Here is a 21,616-nt window from a genome sequence, read left to right as displayed (position 1 = left end):
AAAAATTACTAATCAAGATAAACTATCCATTTAAATTTAATTAGTCTCAATTAAAAATATCATTAGATGTCCATTAAAGAGGCTGAATATGTACCTAATATGTATGTTTATACTTGTAATACTCTTAATTCTTTAATATATATTGTTCTTATTCTTTTGTCCTTGATTAATTTTGGCTCAAAGAAATAATCTGTAGCACAATTGTTTTGATACTAGGAGAATTCTGATGAGTCTCTTTTGTAAAGTCACTATTTTGTAAGATAATTGTTATAAAATACCTTGAAAAGTAAAATTTTATTTTTCAGAAATATGAATGTAACAGTATAATTTTCAAATCTATAATCAGTGCAGAACTCATATTTGAATAAAATAATAGTTTATTTGGACATAATAACCATAAACAAACTTGACTATAAAAAATACACAATGATGTTACCTTATTTAATCCAGCTCTGATGAGAAATAAGGGACAGTGTGATGTAATAATTTATAGTCACCTGAATCAGAAAAATGGTTTTTAATGATATTTTATCACTTTTTACTTACTGGGAAGGAAATAATTAATAAGTAACTTCTCTGATTCTTAGTTCATTTATCTGTAAACATTAATAATTAGGTTGTTGTGATAAACATACACAGTACTTGGAAATTGCTAACAGCATTACTGATTCAGTAATTTTAAAATCTTTAATTTGGGGGATATTTTAATAGAAGATATCTTATCAAAGTCTCAGATGTTTTTAACCATTTTTTTAACCAAATTTTAATGAATACTAAAATATTTTACTAAGTTGCTTCCTTAACAAATAGAACACATTCAGATATTTAAATATTTGACATGGAATCATTATTAAGTATATTGTTTAGTCTAATTTTTATAGTCATAAGCAAAATAAATATTAAATCATTAAATAAAGTCCTTATTATTTCAATTATAAGCAGTGATTTTTGGACTTTATGATGTAGATTTTGGTCTTAAGGCCTCAGGTACCACTACCATGTGTTTGAAAGTGTAGGCATTCTCTGATTTCCATATACAACTGTTAAATTTTTGTGGTCCAATGAAGATGCAAAATAGACAATAAGACTCAGATTTGTAATCATGCCTCATCTTGATGTTGAGATGTTTTGAGTCAATTCATTATTCAATACTGTTGGAGTACAAAATAAATTTAAATGAACTGAGTTTTAAGTCATCAAATAATTATAGTCTACAATGTAAACCATTCTATTAGTTAAATAAATAGTTATAATTATTCATCTCTTTTCATAATTCAGTTAGTTTAACTAATTTATTATATAGCTTTTCAAACCTAGAAACATTGTCTCTAGTCCAGATCAAAATAATCAAGTATAGGGGTTGGGGTTGTAGCTTAGTGGTTGAACACTTGCCTTGCATGTGTGAGGCACTGGGTTCAATCCTCAGCACCACATAAAAAAATAAATAAACAAAACAAAAATTTTAAAAAAAATAACAATCAAGTATATTTTGAATAGTGAGTGTCTTTATTGCTGTTTGTGTCTGTCTCTCACAGTTTTAGTTTGTGATTAACACAATAAACAAAGTTAAAAATTTTTAAAAGCTACCTTTAATTCAGACTTTGCAATATACTATCTAGGTAAGTTGCAAGTTATTTGTATAATCTTGGACATCACCTTGGATATTCAAGCAGATAATGAATATTGATTAAAAATAATATTGAGACCAAACTCATAGAGGAGTTATATGAGAATTACATTAAATAATACATGTAAAGAGCAAATAACTCAATGTTTTTTACATTTTTATATCCCCTATGTAGAACACTCTTCCCAGGATATTCATCTTCTGAAAGATATTCATCAGAGAGAAATTTACTAACTCATTTAAAACAGCATTCTTTACTTTCCCACCTCCTCTCATTACATCTCAAATAACATGGCCATACATTAGGAAAAAATTCAATGAATTTGACAGCTTTCCTAATCAGTTTTCTCACAGGGTCATTCTTAATGATATGGTTCTCAAGAGAAATGTTGTTAAACAGGAATCTCTTTTTCACAACTTAGTCAGAAATTGTTGAATCCCATACATCAAGGAAAGCCTGAGTTCTTGGGGGATATTTTGGTACACTTAAGCTTACAATAGTTTTCTAATTTTCATCAAAATTATTTTTAATTAAAGTGGTTGTCATGTAGCTGTGATGTTGTCACTTATCAGCATAATGAATTTAAACTGAAGACCAATCTTACTGTGAGGATGAACTGATTAACTGGAGGGACTGCATTGGTAATAATTAGTAAGAAAAGTGCAGTGGTGCAAATCAATATCTTGGTGCTGAGACTATCCTTGGGGAATCTAAACCATAACAAAGCTGTCAAGCTGCCAGAAGATGGGGAAGTTGCTGATTTGTGTTGCTAATTTATTCTCTGATTCCTTCAATTTATCTACTGAATACATCAAAAATGAAAGAAAGATATTTGACTTAATAAACCATACTGAAACCTTAAATGGTAAACTAATCACACCTTTTTTATTCCTTTTGAGAGGAGTAAAAAGCTTCAAGGAATATAAGGAATTATTGTAATGTTTTATTTTTTGGTCAATTTTTAGCAAAGTAGGTATGCATCACTTTCTATTTATTTAAAATGATCATGTTAATATAATTATTTCAATATTTTTTCATTTTAATGGAATATTGCATTATAAAGTAGTCAGGATCTTTACTTAACTAATGAAATTATAATTGTTCTTTTGGTCGCTTAAACACCGTGCTTCAGGAATGAATCACAAAGACAGGAAATAGTTCACTCATTATAAGTGTTAGATTATCAAGTATAATAACTCGTTAACAAAGAGGTATTTCTAATACTTTTTTCAGAAAAATATTTCCTGCATCACATGGAAAGTAAGCCACACAGAATTTTGTATGAAACTTATTGTTTTGTTTTGTTTTTGTTTTTGTTTTTTTAGTACAGTATGTTAAAATACTGGAGTCCTGATCTATTTTTCTATAGCTACATAATGAACTACTCCAAACTTTGTGGCATAATGCAAAAGCACATGTGAAAACTCATGAATTCAGAAAAAGTTAAGCAGATGTCTTGCCTTTGCCTGATGATCAGCACAGGGTAATACAAATGGGTAAGGACAAGAATTATCTGCCTACTATCCAATAGGGAAGTCATTATTAAAATTAAAATTTATATTAACTAAAATTAAATAAAATTAAAAATTGAATTCTTCAGTCACACTATATTTTAAATGACTTATAGAAAAATACAGTAGCTACCTATTTAGAAAATACTGGCATATAGAAAGTACCTTTTGGACAGTATTAATCTAGAGATACCTTAATTCATATATTGAACACCTGGACTGAAATGATTCAGAGGTCAGGAATAGGTAGAATTGTTGAGTATGTACATTTGGGGGTTTTAGAGGATGAAAACTGAGTTCTGAGTGGGAGATTCTCAACAGCATGCATTCCTAGAAAACAAGTTTGGAAGTTGCCTGTCCTTCTATTTCTTAGCTTCAGAAGTCACGTAAAGTTCTATAACCTTACTTTATCAAATAAATAAGCCCAGCCATTAATAACAACCCACTAAGATAAATAATGAGTGAATATTGACTCCAGCTCTAGAAGTTTGCTGAACTTTCTTACAATGATTATTTTGAATTTTTTGTTAGGCAGTTCATACATCTCTATTTCTTTAGCATCAGTTGCTGGTGCTTCATCTTGTTCCTTTGGTGATTTCATGTTTCTTTGTTCTCAATTGTCATAACTATGCCATGGTATCTGAGCATTTGAAGAAATAGAGACTTATTTCCTTCTTTATAGACTGGTTATGTTTGGGAAAGCCCTTTACCAACCAGCCCAGGCAGAATGTTTTGGGCAGGCTCTCTATAACAAACTGTATAAGGACTACTAGTGGTTGGAGTCCTTCATCAGTCTAGCCTTGTGCTTGATCTTTAGAAATGGGTCGGCACCTGAATTCACTAGAGTGGACCTGCTGATTGGGTCAACAAGGGCTAGTCTGCACTGGGCAAACCTACAGCCTGTATCAATAAAGGCCAACACGAAGGCCATGTATTCAGGTATTGGACTGATGGCTATAAACCTGAAATTGGGGATGGTCCAGAATCTGGAGTTACCAGATCCAGGCTTGCTAGACAGAGACTGATTCTGTGGTGTAGATCTGGAGCCTGAATCTGTAGGGGCTGGTTTCATTTTGAAGCAGGCCTGATCCACAGGGTTACTTGGGTCTGATTGGCCTTACTTCTAAGTGAGGGGAATGTCAAAGATTCTGAAGCTGTAAGTTAATATCACAAGATAAATGGTGCCTTAGAAAACTAGATACTTACAGTCATTGTGGGAAATGCTCAGTAGTCAATAAAGAAGGCTTAGTTTAAACAATACTTAACAGAATTTTTTATAATTTTTATGGCTAATATCAGAGGTGGAATTATGTGATATTTTTACAATTGCATTTTATCATGGTGTATTTTAATAAATTAACACTAATTTGTATCCAGTAACATTAAGGTCCACAAAAGGAAAATTTGAGCAATGATAGATTGAGTATACTTCAATTTCAAAAATCATGATTTAATTTTACCCTTTTTCCAGAAAAAAAATTATAAGATTTATTATGAATTAAAATTAAAATATATACAAGGGATTTAGCTAAATAAAATCATTAACACTATTGGATTGAATAGGGTTCCCCTCGAAATGCATGTCCACTGAAAATTTATATATAACCTAATTTGTAAGCAGAGATTTTGAAAATATAATCCATTTATGATGAGGCTATACTGGATTGGAGTGGCCAGTAAGTAATACCAAGGACTGGAATGCTTATAAGCACTATCTTTTTTAATAGCCTAATTGCTAGGGGTTGTGGTACATGCCTATAATCCCAATTACTCAAGAGGTGAGGCAGGAGGATCCCAAGTTTGAGGCCATCCTCAGCAATTCAGTGAGATCCTGGATCAAAATTAAAAAATGAAGGGTTGAGGAAGTAGTTCAGTGACAAAGTGTCCCTAGGTGCAATCCCCAGTATGTATGAATGTGTATGTGTGTATACACATACACACACACACACACACACACACACACAAATGTAATAAAACTGTTTCCAAATAATATACTCCTTTCCATATTAACTACCAAGTTGGACATAGTATATCATTTTGGCATTGACCCTATTTCTAAATGTTCTTACCTTTCATTAAACTAACTCTATTCCTTCAATAAGAACACTCAGAATTAAAATGTTGGTTTGGTTAATAGCAACATTTAATATTAAAGACACTTTAATAAGCTCTAGAAAGACTATAACTGTTTATGTGAAAATATTTAATTTAGAATGAGAAAATGTTTTCAATATGCCTTAAGTATTAACAATTTATTTGTATACCTGAAATATCATAATTTGATTTTCTATTTAAACATTATTCCTGTTGTTTTAAGTATATGGCTATATCCATATGTCTGCTATAAACTCACAATAACTTGATTCTACAATGACTGAAAATATTATAATTAATAATGACTTTTAGAAACTTGAAAAATACATGACTTCCTGAAAAGGTTATTATTAATAATGACTTTCAGAAACTTGAAAAATTTATGACTTTAAGACTTTAAAATTGAGATCTCATTGTTGATTCCGGAGACATATATTGTTTACATTAGTATGTGGTATTAGGGAAAAAAACAAGAATATATGAAATTTGGCACATCTCTGTGGTTTCAGGAATACTTGGAATGACTAAGAATTTATCCCACTTAGGCAAGGATGAAAAATTATCATATGTCATTATTTGAAAATTATTTTAAAGCTTCTAGATTGATATTTGTATTTCAAATACTTCAGTTTCTGTATTTCTATACTCTGAAATATAATATAGCTGATACTTTCTGATAGGAAAGTGATTTAACAATTGGTCCTAACTAGATATGTACTTATAAGTACTTCTTTTGTGAATTATGTTCTTTAGTGTCTTTAAGATACCTAATATGAAAAGTTTTATTAAGGATTTTTAAACTGCATAATTTATCACCTTGTCAAATTCACTTTTATTTTTATTAGAAAGAACAAAAACTATATATATATATGCATGTGGTTTATTTATCTATCTCTATATATCTCCTAGGCATATGCAAAGACTGAATCATTTTTGCCAATGTTTTACAAAATCAACAGGAAAAAATATATCTGGACACATAAATGCTGAATTAGTCCTTATTCATTCTTGTGAATGAAGAATTTACAAATATGCCTACCATTCTTCTGCTCCCATGTGAAATTAGGAGAAGACAATGTAAATAGTTACCTTCAATTCATACCTTTAGAAGTTTATCTGTCCATGGGCTCTTTAATAGTGTAATCAGAAAATGCAATACGCATATCTTTTGATGAGAATAATCTGTTTTCTGATGTCTTTGGCTATGCATCTTTACCTCAAATGACTTTCCTCTGTTCCTTTTCACCACCTGTATTAACTGATTGCCTACCACAAATGGATTGTCTTATATAATGTTCTATCATGACAGTTAACCTCTCCCATATACTTCACACATTGTATGGTCTTCTATTCAAAGACTGCTTATTTTGCACTTTTTATGACAACTTCATAAGTCTTAACATTCATGTTAAAATGTTGTTAGCTTTAGGAAGTGGGGATATTTTATATTTCCATATCTAACCTATGGCAAGTTGTTTCTCTATCCTAGTGAGTGGAAGGATGGATTTTAGAATTACTAATTAACATTTTCTAAGTTTATTACCTTCCTCTCATGTGGATACTATTTTGCTTATTATTTTCTTAATACAAAAAAACTGTATACATAATTTAATGCTCCAAATGTAAGTGATTATTAAGGCAAAATGTAAGTAGTGAACTGGATTATAAGAACTTCCTTAAACATTGAGCATTTGTGATTTTGGTGGAAGTCTTAGTTTCTATTGTTGTTGGGTTTTTGATAAATTTGATGTCCAGCTGCCCACCACCAAGCTTGGCTTCCTGAAATGACTTCCAGCCAAATGTGTTAATTTTGTCCTGTTCGTTTCAGGATCGCACCTAACCAGTGTGCCATCTGCCACCCTGGACATAAGAAAGACTAAGAAAAAATTATTTCGAAGTATAATATGATAAAATGAAAATATGGGTTTTGTAGTATTGTAACAAAAAGTTCATTAATGAAGTTTACTGGTTATGACTCAATGATAATTGAAAGAGAAAAGATTTACAAAAACTATCTTATTTCTTCAGAAAATTCTATCCCTTATTCTTTTAATATAGTTACATCCTAAAACTGAAAAAAATCAAAATAGTGTGAACATCTTTGCCAATATCATCATTCGGTGACTGGCAGGATTCAGAGAACATGTATCATGAGTTTCTACCTTTAGGAATAAGGATTTCATTCAACAATTATGTGTTTTTGTATTCCACAATTGTGTGTTTGATTTTTAAAATAAATTCTAACTTTTTTCTGGTCCATTCACTTTTCATTGCAAATGAACCTTAGAAAATAAATCTTTCCAAAGACAGTAGTAAGGAACTATAAGGTATTATTTTAAGACACTCTCCAAAGTTGTTCATCTTTTCCTAGACTGACTATTTTATCGATTGATCTTTGTCAATAGGGCAGCAGTTCTCAAGAGTTTTTAGTCTAATCACCTTTATACTCTCAAAAAATATTTAGAACATCAAAGAGATTCTGTTTATATAGGTTATATTTTTCAATATTCACCTTTCTAGAAAGTAGAGAAATTATAAATATTTATCACTTCATTTATAAATAAAACAACAAGGCCATTCCATGTTTATATATAATGAAAATAATATAAGCATGTGTGTATTTTGTAAACTAGATGAGTGGCATTTTGCATTAGATTTTCTGCATATCTTTGTTGTCTGCCTTAATAGAAGAAAGTCTCATTTTATTCTGATTCTGCATTCACTTAGTGACACTATGATATTTAGTTGAGCATAAAAATAAAATCTGCCTACCCTTTTATGAATTTGAAAGAGCATAAGTGTGTTAATAGCTTTTTCAGAAAATTGTGAGTATTCTAATTTTAAGCTCCTTTAAGTAGAATTGACATATAAAGAAACAGTTCATATTTAATACATATAATTTCCTGATTATAGACATAAGCATACTCCTTTAATACCATCACTACTCAAGTTATCAGATATATCTATAATACTTTTAGAATTCATTAAAACTTTCATGTATTGATTTTAAAAAAAATGTAGTTATAGATGAACAGCATGATTTTATTTTGTTTATTTTTATGTGATGCTAATGCTCGAACCCAGTGCCTCTCCCATGCAAGGCAAGAGCTTTGTCTCTGAGCTACAGCCCCAGCCCACATGTATTGATTTTAAATGGTTAATTGCATTGTTGATCCTTGTAATATACCAATAAACTTTTTGTGTACTGTTACATTAAAATTCATTGATTTACCGTGCTCTTTGAATACCTCTTTTACCTTAATAGGATTCTGTAATATTGCATATTGCTAAATTAGAAAATATTTGTTTTTAGGGTTATGCAACCTTTTAACAATTATGTTACACAATATCAGAAAACAGAATCACATTTGTTAATATCATGGCCAATATCATCTAAAAAATACTGTGCAAGCTAGGAAGCCCTCAAATTAACAGTAGCAGAGTCAAAATGTCAGAAATTTAAATTTTTGCTGATTTATATCTTTGAAATAGAAATTTTTCATGGGTGATAGTGCTTCATTTGAAGCATATATCTTCCACATATCTTTGTTTAATTTTGATTTCATTCACCATTTATTCCTTTAAGGAAAAATAATGTTGAAGGCAAATCCCACTAACTTAGCTTGCACTTCAACAACCCAGAAAACCATGGTACAAATCAGCAAAGGATGTACTTTTTGTGTTTGTTCCATTTCACCCCTAGAATACTAAAACAAAAACAAAAACAAAAACAAAAACAAAAAACCCACAAGTGCTCAGGGATTAAATATTTTTTCCAGTCATGATGCCACATTGTTCTACTAAGTTATTTCTTGCTAAAGGCTGTCATTTTACCTACCATTGTTTTTACAAAATTATTGCAAATGTCAACATGATTAAAAAATAGTGCAACAATATCACTATAAAAATAATTTTATGGAGTAATTGAAACTCACAGATACTTAGGTTTCTATGGACTACTATATAAATTAAACTTCCCTGTAATATATGTTCAGGAATGTCTTAAAAGCCTATTATATTCCTCTATTTTCTACATTTGATTTTACAAAAACAATAACTGGGTCTGCAAGATCGAAAGCAATTCATTATTAAATGACTGTCATTCAGTAAGTATTAAAAATGTTGCAAAGTAATCATTGTCATCATTATAACTATCATTGTGTGGGTATTTATAATGTGTCTGACACAATGATAGGAATGATCTATGATTACTTTGATTCCTTATAATTACCTATAAAGTTAGGTAATTATCTGGTTTTACAGATAAGAAAACTGAGGCAGGAGATTATGAAATTTGCCTATGTCTGCTGTTCATGCTTTCAATCTTTACTTATAAAAGTAATATTAAAAGGCAATGCAGAATGAATTCTTTTAAAATCATATTATGTGCATGTATAAAATCTATGTCAAGGAACTTCACCTGTATGCCTCGGTAGAAAGAACCAATCAAATATAAATTAATAGATGAGCAAAAAGAAGTCTAGTAGAGTAGAGGAAGATGGGAGATGGGAAGGAAGATGGGAAGGAAAAGCAGGGACATGATGAACTGAAATCTAATTCCATGTATGTATGAGTTTGTGAGGATGAACCCAATAATTATCTATAATTATAAAGCTCTAAACAAAAACAACTATTATTAATAAACTATCAACCACTTTCATGAAAAAGGAAGTAAATATTTACCCACATATTTGGAATGTTTAAGTGTATGTACATAATTATAATAAAATACCTTATAAAGGACAAAAAATATAAAAATTCAGAAATTTTTCAAAAAAGATGGCTCTAGTGGTTATAGGAATCTTCAATGAATGAGCAGAATACATGCCCAAACTGTTAGAATTATTTGTTATTTAATTGATTATCATGGTATGAGGGAAAATTCAAAGAGATTTATCCATAAAATAGTATAGAAAGGAGTAGAAAAATATACTAGTTATAAAGGCTACTGTGGGTGTTTGAGAAATAGCAATGGTATTAAAAATAGAATACAGTGGTTGAAGGAGATGTGGCAAAAGCTGAAGACGTGATAAATCTGTGGGAGATTATGATTCAAAGATATTTTGGGGTTTTGAGTGTGTGTTCATAGAAACATTGTATTTCTATCACCCATGAGATGATGGATAATTTTTCTGATTCACAATTCTTGTCACTTTTCTTGAGAAAAATTAGATAAATGGGTTAAGGAGATTTGCATAATTAAATAAGATTTCTATATTCCTCAATGTTGAGGAATATTTCCATACACTCTTCTGAAAATAAAAGTTAAGCATCCAATTACTTCCAAATAAGTGCATCTAATTTTTAATTTGTTTTTATATCCTCAGAAGACAAATGCAAAAGTAAAAATTTGCAAAAACTTTAGAAATAACCATATTAATTGATAATCATTTCTGGGGGGAGGGAGAAGAAACAGGAAATTTATACTGTTTGTTTCCTTTTTGTTATTTTTTTTAACCCATGAATCACCCATTCCTTTTAAAATTCTAGCAAACCTCAAAGTAAGTACTTTGAAGTTGCTTAATTTTGGATATATGATCATACTTGTCAAATTATTTTCTAGTACCACTGGATATAAAATAGCACTTTTTAGAATATATAACCAATTGACATAGTAATTGTCCAATTTCTCACACTTTTCTCTATTCTCTATGTCTTAAATAAATGACTTAGATCTTTATTTTAATTGGAAAGTCAAAGACATTTCCATGAAGGAACATGTAATGTGCTGATCCTCTGCTGTGTGTCCTCTCTGTTCTTCTCTTTTCTCACGTTGTATTTTGTGCACTGTATCCCATGATTTTATTTATTTGATATTTAGTTCCTAAAATCAATCAGTTTCCTTATATACTTTACTGTGAACTTCTTTCAAGTGCCTGTATTTTGGCTTTTTTGGCTTGTTTTTGTCCTCATTGTCATTGCTGTTTTCTGTCCTCTCCAACTTACACCTTTCCTCTGTGGTGTAACAAGTTATTTTAGAATAGTACTTAACATCTTCATCTGTTGGTCCTAAACATCTTCTAAGAACATCTGTCTTCAATTCTTCATGGACCTATCATTCACTAGTAATAAATTTCGCCTCTGAGTTCTACACTTTTGAAAGCTAATCCTTCTTTTTCAAATATGTCTTATTTCTCTTTATAATTCATTTCTTGAATTCTCCTATTTTTCATCCCACTCCATTCTATTTTGTATTTATTTTGTTGTGTTTGGTTCTTCTCCTTCTATTATAAAACTGTGAATGCCCCAAATTCCTGTCTTTAATCTTCTTATGGCCTTTCATCAATGTTAGCCACATTAGTGTTTACCTTTATATTAATATTTAGCAAATTTTCATCCCTAGACATAATCTTTTTGGGAAACAAATACTCAGTTCCACATTGATATACTGTCCTCTGAAATGCAAATGTGCAACTTCAACATGACATCCTTGCTCAATCACAATCTATTTTCTTTGAAAGAGTATACATGGGCACATTCTGCCTCAGAGTCATAGTATATGAACCATTTTAAAAGTGATAAGTCATAAATAGCATCTTGTGTGTAAGGAAACATAATGTTTGAGGCTTTAGTCATGCTGGCACTGTGGTCAGCTAAAGATTTCTAGAGATGATTAAAAACAAGTGTAACATTTGTTATTAGGAAGAATTCTTGGTTTCTATATATTTGCATATAGTTGATTACTAATAAATTAGAGATCATGTTAAAATTAATATAACACATTTCTTAGAAATGTATGTACAAATACTAGTACAACTACAAACTTGGCATAACTCCTAGTAGCATATATGCAGTCTTAACAGTAGTGTGACATTTAAATATTTCTTTCTAATACCAAATTCATAGAAAGATTCATTCAGAAATAAATACAGTAACACACTCTTTTGCATATTTGTGTTGGCTTTATAACTTCTGGTTAATATAAGAAGAAACTATTTTTGTGTTATTTTGTATTAACTGTTTAAAAAATTAATCACATAGTTATTAAAACTCTTATTTTTCTATTTTCTATAGTTAACATTTTTGAAATAATGAGCATGAAGTGCAAATGATTGTAAATATAATGTACATTTTATGCTTTTGTATTTTTCTATTAATTTTCAATTCAATTTTACAAATCTCACTTTATAATGTATACACTTTCTCACCTTGTCTGGCATGTACCCCTTAAGTACTTTGTAACTAAGTTTAACCTCATTTTTGGCTCCTAAGGTTCTCTGGTATTTGAACTCAGAATTGGTTACACTGGGAGCTTCTCTGGCCCTCCAGTTTGCAGATGGCATATCCTGGGACTTATCTGCCTCCATAATCATGTGAGCCAATTCTTATAATAAATCTCCTTTTCTATATCTAAAGATATGGATAAAGATATCTAAAGATAAATCTATATTTATCTCACTGGTTTTGTTTCTCAGGAGAATCCTAACACAGTCCTCATGGGTGAAAATGAAAATGAGACTTGAGGTCATAAAATGTAATATGACTTCCCTCCACTTTAGTAATTCTCTTACTATAAGGATTAGCCTATCTGGTCCTTAACACATTGTTCATCTCTGCATACTAAAAAAAAAGTAATATCAACTTTTTGAGCGAGGACAAAGTAAAACATAAAGATTAGTTCCTTGGAAAAACATTATATAAGATTAAGATTGTAAATGTAGGAAGATAACAAGTCATAGAAATAACTGTAACAAATTAGGAGGCACTTCAACATGCTGTCCAAAATTTATATCACTGAATATTTGCTTGCAATGAACATTAGGACACTGATATTTCTTGAATATTTGGTTTTGCTATTTGTTCAGATATTTTAATAAATGTTGAAATTAATTGTGTTTTCTTCTCATAGTGTGCCACATTTTCAGAAATAGATTTGTGCCAAGACTCAGATATAATCATCTGTTAATAATGTGTATTTGATGCTTTTAAAAATAGCATTTCCCATACACACTCACAAAATTGCCTGACCTTCCTCCCCCACAGAATTAATCATGCCATCTGTGCTTGCATCGTGTTTAATTATACTTCAGTATAACGTTTACCATATCATATTAGAGTTAGTTTTATATCCCTTTGTCTTCTCCACCAAACCATGTGTCCCTGAGAATAGAAACATTTCATTCATCTCTGTATCCCCAGCAACTGGCTTCATGTTTGACATATAGTAGATATTCAATAAGACTATATCTGCATTCTTTTGAAAAGCAATCAAGTCAATGAATGGGAGTATTTTTTAATTAACAAAATCACCTGTTACTCATCACTCCTGAATGTGAAGCTTAAATTTCTAAAAAGTAGCAAAAAATTGTAAAAGGAAACAATCTTAGAAAACTAATAAGATTCAAGTTTCAATAATATCTACTAGAGGTGTAACTGAAGTTGAACTTGCACACTTAGCATCTATTTTGTCTGGTGTTATGTTTGAGGCAATTCCCCAATAGATGAAGGCCAGAGTCAACTCTTTTTTCCCCTGATTCCTAGAGTCATGCTTTGTATTCCAACCAAGATTGATTTACCCATTCCTGAACATTCATGGAGTTAGTACCTCTAGAGTGAAGAGATCTGATGTCAGTGTGTGGGTTGACTGAGAATGTTGAAGTGATAGAAAATCAAAGGAAACTGGTCACTGCAAATTGGGACTTGGTACTTTAAAATCACTTTCAAATTCCATATTAGCATTCTATCCAGGTTTTTTTTTTCTCTAGAAAAAAAAATATTTTTTGTTCCTTCCCAGTTATGATGCTGTGACAGGAAAATCCTACATTTGCAACAAATTTTTTCATACATCCAAGCTTTGTCTGTCATCAACACAGTTGTTTATTGTTTTGGATTATATTCTATAAAGGCATATATATAATTTTATTTTTTAGCATTGTTATATGCAATTTCAGATCTATCAACCTGCTTTAGATTTTCTATGACAATTGTAGAAAGGAAGCTGGAAATAATTTAAGTATTACAACTGGAATTGAGGTCTATTATAACCTGTTAACATCTTTCATTCTATAACATTTATTCTCATTTGGAAATTAGAATAAGTGTCCTGATTGTTCTGTTTGATAGTTCTGAAACAGAAGAATCAGTGACTATACGTATGTTTTAAGTCTTAGCTCATTAACACGGCCTTCATTATTTGTGTACCTCTATTTTTGTTGTTGTTTTCCTGTATTCTCAGCTATAACAATACTGCAGAGAAGTCAGCATCCAATTAGTTCGGATGTATGAAAAACAGATTGCATTGTTTCACATGCTGTGAACTTTGAGTGATCTACAATGCTGTGAAAGTAGCAAGCATCAACAGTGTTTCCCCTTAAAGCTCAACATTCTTGACTTTTTACACATCACTGCTTGGGGAACTGAAAAACACATAGGTCCTACTGATATGATGACTATTGACTAAAATGGCTGGATTGGTTAGCATTTATTGGCTTATGGCTTACCTCTAAAGGTGCTTTTATTCTTAAAATCAATTGTGATCTTATTTTGAGCATGCATGTTACAGAGGAATAAAGGGAAATGGTGAGGAAAAATGAAATGAATTTTATTCTCATGTAATACCGACTTCAGTGAATCTAAAGATCTTTGCAAGGAACCAGGTGAATGATGTTTATGATTATGGTCCAGAAACACATTATGTGGTCAAATAGTTAATTCAAATTGACAGTTTTCACTGTGTAACTTTGTTTTATGAAGGTTTAGCCTTTAAGAAGGTTATTGGTTATTATTCTGAGATTTCACTGATGGATATTTGGTGGGATCAAGTCAGAGTTCAAAGGCTGGTGAATCTAGTGATTATGACTATTCTAATTTTCCTTTCCAATACATTTCTATTCTAATCAGATGTTTGGTCAAGATTAATTTAATCAACTTTTATGCATAAAATAAGACAAATATTTATAAAAACAAATTTCCTGATTCTTTTACTACCCTATCCCTTCAACATTCTAACATTTTTGAAATTATGACACAGCTTAAACTCCATGTAACCTTATGTTTGTGGTTAGTCAAACAGGAGAAACAATGTCAATGTCCTGTGTGTATAAAAACTTTGTCCAAAGCTATTATATTTTTCTTTCTTCATTTCAGATATATACACTGTTGAGTGTATAAGAATAGAGACTATTTGCCATATGCATCATCCTCAACTAATGCCCTAATAGGTCAAATTAAAATGAAATTTTGAACACTATGTTCTTAGAAAGCTCTGAAAAAAGAACAAAAGACATCTGATACATTTGATACTAATTAATCAAATATTCTCCACATTGGAGGAATATATTCTCTTTCAAAACTATAAACAAATACCTTATAAGACCCAACAAAGAAACTATTAAGTGAAGATGTATTGTTTTCTTACTAAAGTATATGAAATATGATTTCCTGTCATTTCCAAATAATGTAAAATGAAAGCATTAGAAATTGTTTGATCTATTAGACTAAGGACAATAGATTTCAATGTAAATAAAACTGATAATACCCATTAGTATATCATATACAAATATTATTAAGTCATTTTATAGTATGTAGGATGAATTTTTCTTAGTTTTGGCACATAGTTTTTATCACTACTAGTGTATGAATGTAAGGCAACATAAAATTACTGAAATATATAATCTAACAAATACATGTAAATGCTAGAATGAAACAAACTTTCTGAACACATTCTTTATTGAAAAGTTAGATTGAAAGTTCATCAACTCAAAGGTATTCTCACTCATTCTTACATTGCTGTCAAATACTCAACTTCATTTAACATTTATGATGATTTTTAATTATACATTTTATATTTAAGTATAGGGTAGTAATGTCATTCATCACCTCTGGTGCATTTGCTGACCAGCAGTTTCCCCAAATGTATCAAATCACTTTCTCCAGTGGTTGATACATAGGTGTCTTTCTAATCAAAGATGGCATAAAAGAAGGAAATGATACACTAGAAAATTAATTTCAAGTTTTCAAGTTCAGCATTCACTTCTATATCAGAGTAGATGTAGGTACAAATTTTTAAGACATACTATATAGACCCATGCATGTTAGCATAGGTCTGTAACCTCAGGGTGTTAGGAGGCTGAGACTGGAGGATTGCATGTTCAAAGCCATTCTCAGCAACGTAGAGAGGCCCTTAGTGGGACGCTGTCTCAAAATAAAACAAACAAACAAAATAAGCGCTAGAAATGTAGCTCCATGGCTATGCACACCAGAGTCAATTCCTGGTACAAGAAAAAAAATACAACCCCTCTTCCCTATACCCTCCCTCCCACACATAACATACTATAGAGCAGCTGTTATAACAAGGTAGAAATCAGTGTTTGTCATACATTAAGTTGCAGAGGTAGGTGGTCCTGGCCTTTTGTGGTATTCCTGACTGTTAAAAAATTATGCTCCTTCCAGCTCTTACATTATCTTACATTGCTTACACTTACATTTTCCCTATCCTCTATGTCACTCCTTGGCCAAAGGTCTTTAGAGCTCCAATATTACATCTCATTCCAGCAAATAGGGTGGACAGCAAGCCAGAAATCCACACACTCTTCCCTTAAAATTCATGCCAAATTATTCTCTTTCTTCTTCTCTTGTCCTTTGACTAGAATTAGTCTTCTATGTTCCTATTTCTGAAGGAGATTGGGAAATGGGGTCTTTATTTTGGGTATTATCTGAAAATTAGAGGCACATTTTCAGTTCAGAGAGAACTTGGATAAATTCTACCAGCCTACCTTCATACTCTCCTGAATCATACCTCTTTCTGCTACCCGGATAGAAGTGAAAAATTATACTCTTCAGAGAGAAAAAACCTTTCTATCTTATTTTCCAAAATATTTGAAATAAGTATAATTTTCACATACTACCAGGGTTTTATTATTCCTTACATGTCTTTATGTTCATATGATTTAATAAAAGTTTATTATGAATTTTGTGCTTGGTTAAATCCCATCTTATTGAATAGTTCCAGGACTGCAATTGAAATTGAATATAATAAGAATGGTTCTCCTGGAGTTGTGCAATATAATGCCCCTGTTTCGTAAAACAAAAAAATGCAAACAAAATGCTAAATTTCAACTGATTTCCTTAAAATCTCTTTTTAATATGAATGATATAAATTGACTCAACCAATGGCTAATGAAAAAGTCTTATTTTGTTTTTAAATCATTGAATCTTACCATCCATAGAAGTGTCTTGCTCCATTGTTGAGAAATATATTTTAACTTCTCTTCTTGTGTCTGGAGTTTGGTGATTCATACTTAATCTACTTGGAATAGTAGGTAGGTGACAATTTATCTGAGAGATGAAAATGGAATTTAAACATTTGGAAGTATACATTGCCAAGTATTGGTCAGTAGGCTGCCCCTGTCCTAGTGATTTAAGTGGCAAGTTTTTGACTCTATGTAGTTAAACAGTGTGTGAATAATTAAAACAATTATTTTCACAAAGTTTAATATATAAAATATTCTATCTTGAAGTCTAAAAGCCAAATAGTAGAAGTAAAGCTTCTGTTGATTAAGGTTATATTTTCTATCATTCTACTTTGTAGCGATAAAATTGAGTAAATAAAGGTACAATAAGCAGCTATTTGGAATCTTTTATTAATAATGAAGAATATGATTTTCCAATATATGGTTTCTATTTTTATCACTGTAATAATTTAACTTGAATACTTATTTCCTTGGTTATTTTATCACTTTTGGGGAAAGCATTATAAACATTGACTTTTAGTAGAATATAAAAGGTATATACAGCATAGCTCTTGTTGCTATCTGAAGTTTCCTCTGATCCAGGTATATCATTAAAATTTTTGGATAATTTTAAACACATAATATAAGCAATGTCTTTTTCTCCTGAAAAAAATTTATGTCAGCTAAATTCTCTGATTAATTGTTTCAAATTATGTTAGGTTGTCCCAAATCTACTTGCCACTTTTATATGGCACATAGGGAAATGAAAAAATGGTTATTAAAATTTTAATTTCATTCTCAATTATTAAAATGACTTCTTGTGGGACACTGTTTTATTATCTCAACTTGCCAGAAATCCTTTCATTATAGTTACATGTATGTCATTTTCTCTCTTACACTGATTATATTTATAAGTAAAAAATTTTGCATTTCTCTGTCATTTTTACAAAGGCACATATTTTATTCAGCATTTTAGCATGTGTTAAATTAAAATTAAAGTCCTCACTTAATATAGCATTACTAAGAGTTTCCTGTGGTACTTCTCACTTCTCCCCCAAAGTCTTCTTGAAGTCTAAAAGCAAACTTTTTCAAAGATATTTTATTTGCCATCAAACTTTGAGTCTGAAAGGACACTGTTACCAGGAAGAAATCCTTGTTACAGTCAAAGTCCAGAGCAAGAAATTTAGGTATGTTGCCAAGAATCCTTAGCTGATTCTCTGAAAAGCATGTAAAATCAATTATTTAACTCAAGAGTAGGCTACAAGCAAGGTTAAATAAACAGGGAAATATATTTTGAGTGTTCCATACCTCACAATATGAACGATTTTATTCAGCTTAAGGAAGGTGCTTGTACATGGATAGTATCAGATAAAGATGAAGATCTGGTTAACGTTTTGGGGAACTTGATTTGCCCTCCACACAGGGGATTCTATATTTCTCTTCTTCTCCCTCTTCTGAAGATTCTAGTTGCATGACCACAGACCACCTGAATGACAAAAGGGCTTTCAGAATTCACGGTTGGATCTTCATATTTTATCTGATGTTTTCACTGTCCTCAGCTCCTCACCCTAGAAGATGTGTTCCATGACAGGAAGAAGAGAGTGTCCTCTGCTGGACCCTCTACCTGGTTATTCACGTTTGTACACAACACAATGAGGCACAGGGATTTTTCAGGGACACTCAACTAACTCTACATTTGATAACCACCCTTAATATTCAGTCTAATTGAATATATATAATTGAATAAGGCTCATCACTATGATAATGTTAAACAACCACCATCAAAGTACTTTAGACATGCCAGATGTCACTTGAGGGTGAAGATTTACTCCTTATTGTTATATATTTAATATTTTCTCAATAACTTCAAATCTTATCAGGGTGACTTTATCTACTCCAAATTTCTAGGATACAGTTCAGATAAACGTTTTACTAGGAAATGGTAGGCCAAAGTTTCTTCTATGTTTTTAGTTGTAAAGCACAAAATTCATTTGAAAGCCATGTTAATTTTACTTAAAATTATTCTTCTGAAATTAAATAATTCAGGTTTTTTTCTTATTATGTAATATATTACTTTAGTTTAAAAATAGCAATTTGACAAAGGAAAACCAACGTTTAACTCTTGGAGATAAAAACCAGGTATTTTCAAAGATACATGAAAAAATATATTTGTGTGTTTTTGTAAAACCTTATGAAGTATAGTCAGATAACTTAAATTTTTTTTTTACTTAACACTTATAATAATTTATTACTCTGATCATAATACTCAGGTAGCCTAGGTTATAGCAGCACAATTCTCAATATACAATGAACTAACCTAGGTGTGTATCAATAGATAAATGGATAAAGAAAATGTGGTATATATACAAAATGGACCTTTACTCACTCCTAAAGAAAAACAAAATTATTTCATTTGCAAGAAAATGGATGAAACAAGACAACATCATTCTAAGCAAGATAAGCCAGACTCAAATTCAAGAGTAGTTTGTTTGCTGTCACACGTGCAAGATAGAAAAAAAGGAAAGAAAAGGACCTCATGAAAATAGAAAATAGAATAACCAAGGTGTTGGGGAAGGAGGGCAAAAGGAGATAGGAGGTACTGGGAATAAAATAGGCTAATTTATGCTATCTGCAGATAAGACTGTTATCACAACGAATCCCACTATTATGCATAATTATAATGGACCAATGAAAACACTAAAAAATAAACACAAAATTATCAACAGTAAAACAGGTATTTGTCTTGATACTACAAATTATATTTATTAATATATGAGCTATATGAAACATGTTGAATGAGAAATGCCAGCAGAAAACAGTATACAAAGCATGAGTTCATTTTTATGAAAGTCTATTTATATGTGAATAAATGTAGATTTAAGCCAAAATAATAAATGGATATAATATCCAGAAATATCAATAGAATTAGGAATGATTGATAAATGAATGAAGGTCTTTCATTGATATTCTGCAAAATACTGCATATCTTATTTGTGCATTAAATTAAAAGGTGGTACATGGTGCACACTAAAGATCAAACCATTCTTGTTGTTGTGATGGTGGTGATTTAAGTTTCAGGAAAACTGAGAGAGCAGTTGCTTAGAAGAAGCAACCTAACAGTATTTCATGCATTAACTCTCAGTACATTTGTGCCTTCTTTGTCAAGTTCCCACAACCCCTTCCTTCTCCTCCCTTCCAATGACTTCAGTTAGGTACTACTACACAAACTTTAAAAATTTTGTTCACAATTGTGAACAAATGCTGCCACTAAAATTAAAATATTACTCATTTGTTTAATCCTTCTGATTACCACATCATAAAAATATAGCAAAAAAATCGCTCCCTTTCACTGTTTCATCCTTATGTATGTGTATCTTTGAGATACACACACACACAAACACACACACACACACACACACACACACACACACACACACTTTCACCCCTGTGGGCCCCATCACCAAGGAGGGAAGGAGATTGCATGGTTAGGCGGCATTGCAACATTTGTCTTAGCCTACTAGAGAAGTAGTCCCATTTATGCACATACAGGGAAGTGCTAAGCAAGACACACATCTGGACAAATATTGATGTTGTTTATTGTATTCGAATACTTCTTTCTGTAAATTCAAGTGATGAATTTTTTTTTCTTGTGAGTTTATGGATTTGTCAGTTCTATGGTTTGTAACAGTTTCTTGAATATAAAATGTTTATGTATTATTTTCTTTATTTTATATAGAGATGATGTACACTGACTGAAAGTAATGAAGTGATACATTAGACCAATATATTTAATAAATTTGATATCACTATGTTCTTTAGGCTGTGTCTGTATGTTTTGATTATAAAACTTTGCAGTTGATACATAGGGCCAAGTTTCACGGAATTACAATGGTGTTTAGGAAGTAGATTTTCAGGATTATAAAATGACCTGGGATGCATTTGAATAAAATTGAAAATAAACTATTTTATAAATACACACATGAATTTCGTATAGTAAAAGAATACCAACAATCAACTTTTGTATAGTCTAATGTATGTGCTTGCTTCTTTTATACAAAATGCAGAAAGGTTAATTGAATAATTGACACTCCAAATTAGTGATTTTCTGTCCCTTACTGGCTCTAGGACCTTAGAGAAAAAAATATGTCTTTTTCACTTGATTTTCAAAATCCATATTGTAGATATAAATGTTCTTTTCCTATAAAAATGTATT

General features: G+C 30.8%; 1 protein-coding gene across 1 annotated transcript in view; it reads right to left on the bottom strand.

The window, feature by feature from the left end:
• LOC308649827 (obscurin-like) overlaps positions 1-21,616 on the bottom strand; it is a 520,968-nt gene that overhangs the window by 225,999 nt on the left and 273,353 nt on the right. The gene's annotated exons all lie outside the window — the stretch shown is intronic.

Source organism: Spermophilus citellus (assembly GCF_964194105.1).
Source record: "Spermophilus citellus genome assembly, chromosome: 1".
Taxonomy (NCBI): Eukaryota; Metazoa; Chordata; class Mammalia; order Rodentia; family Sciuridae; genus Spermophilus; species Spermophilus citellus.
This window is presented reverse-complemented; position numbering and strand designations above follow the sequence as displayed.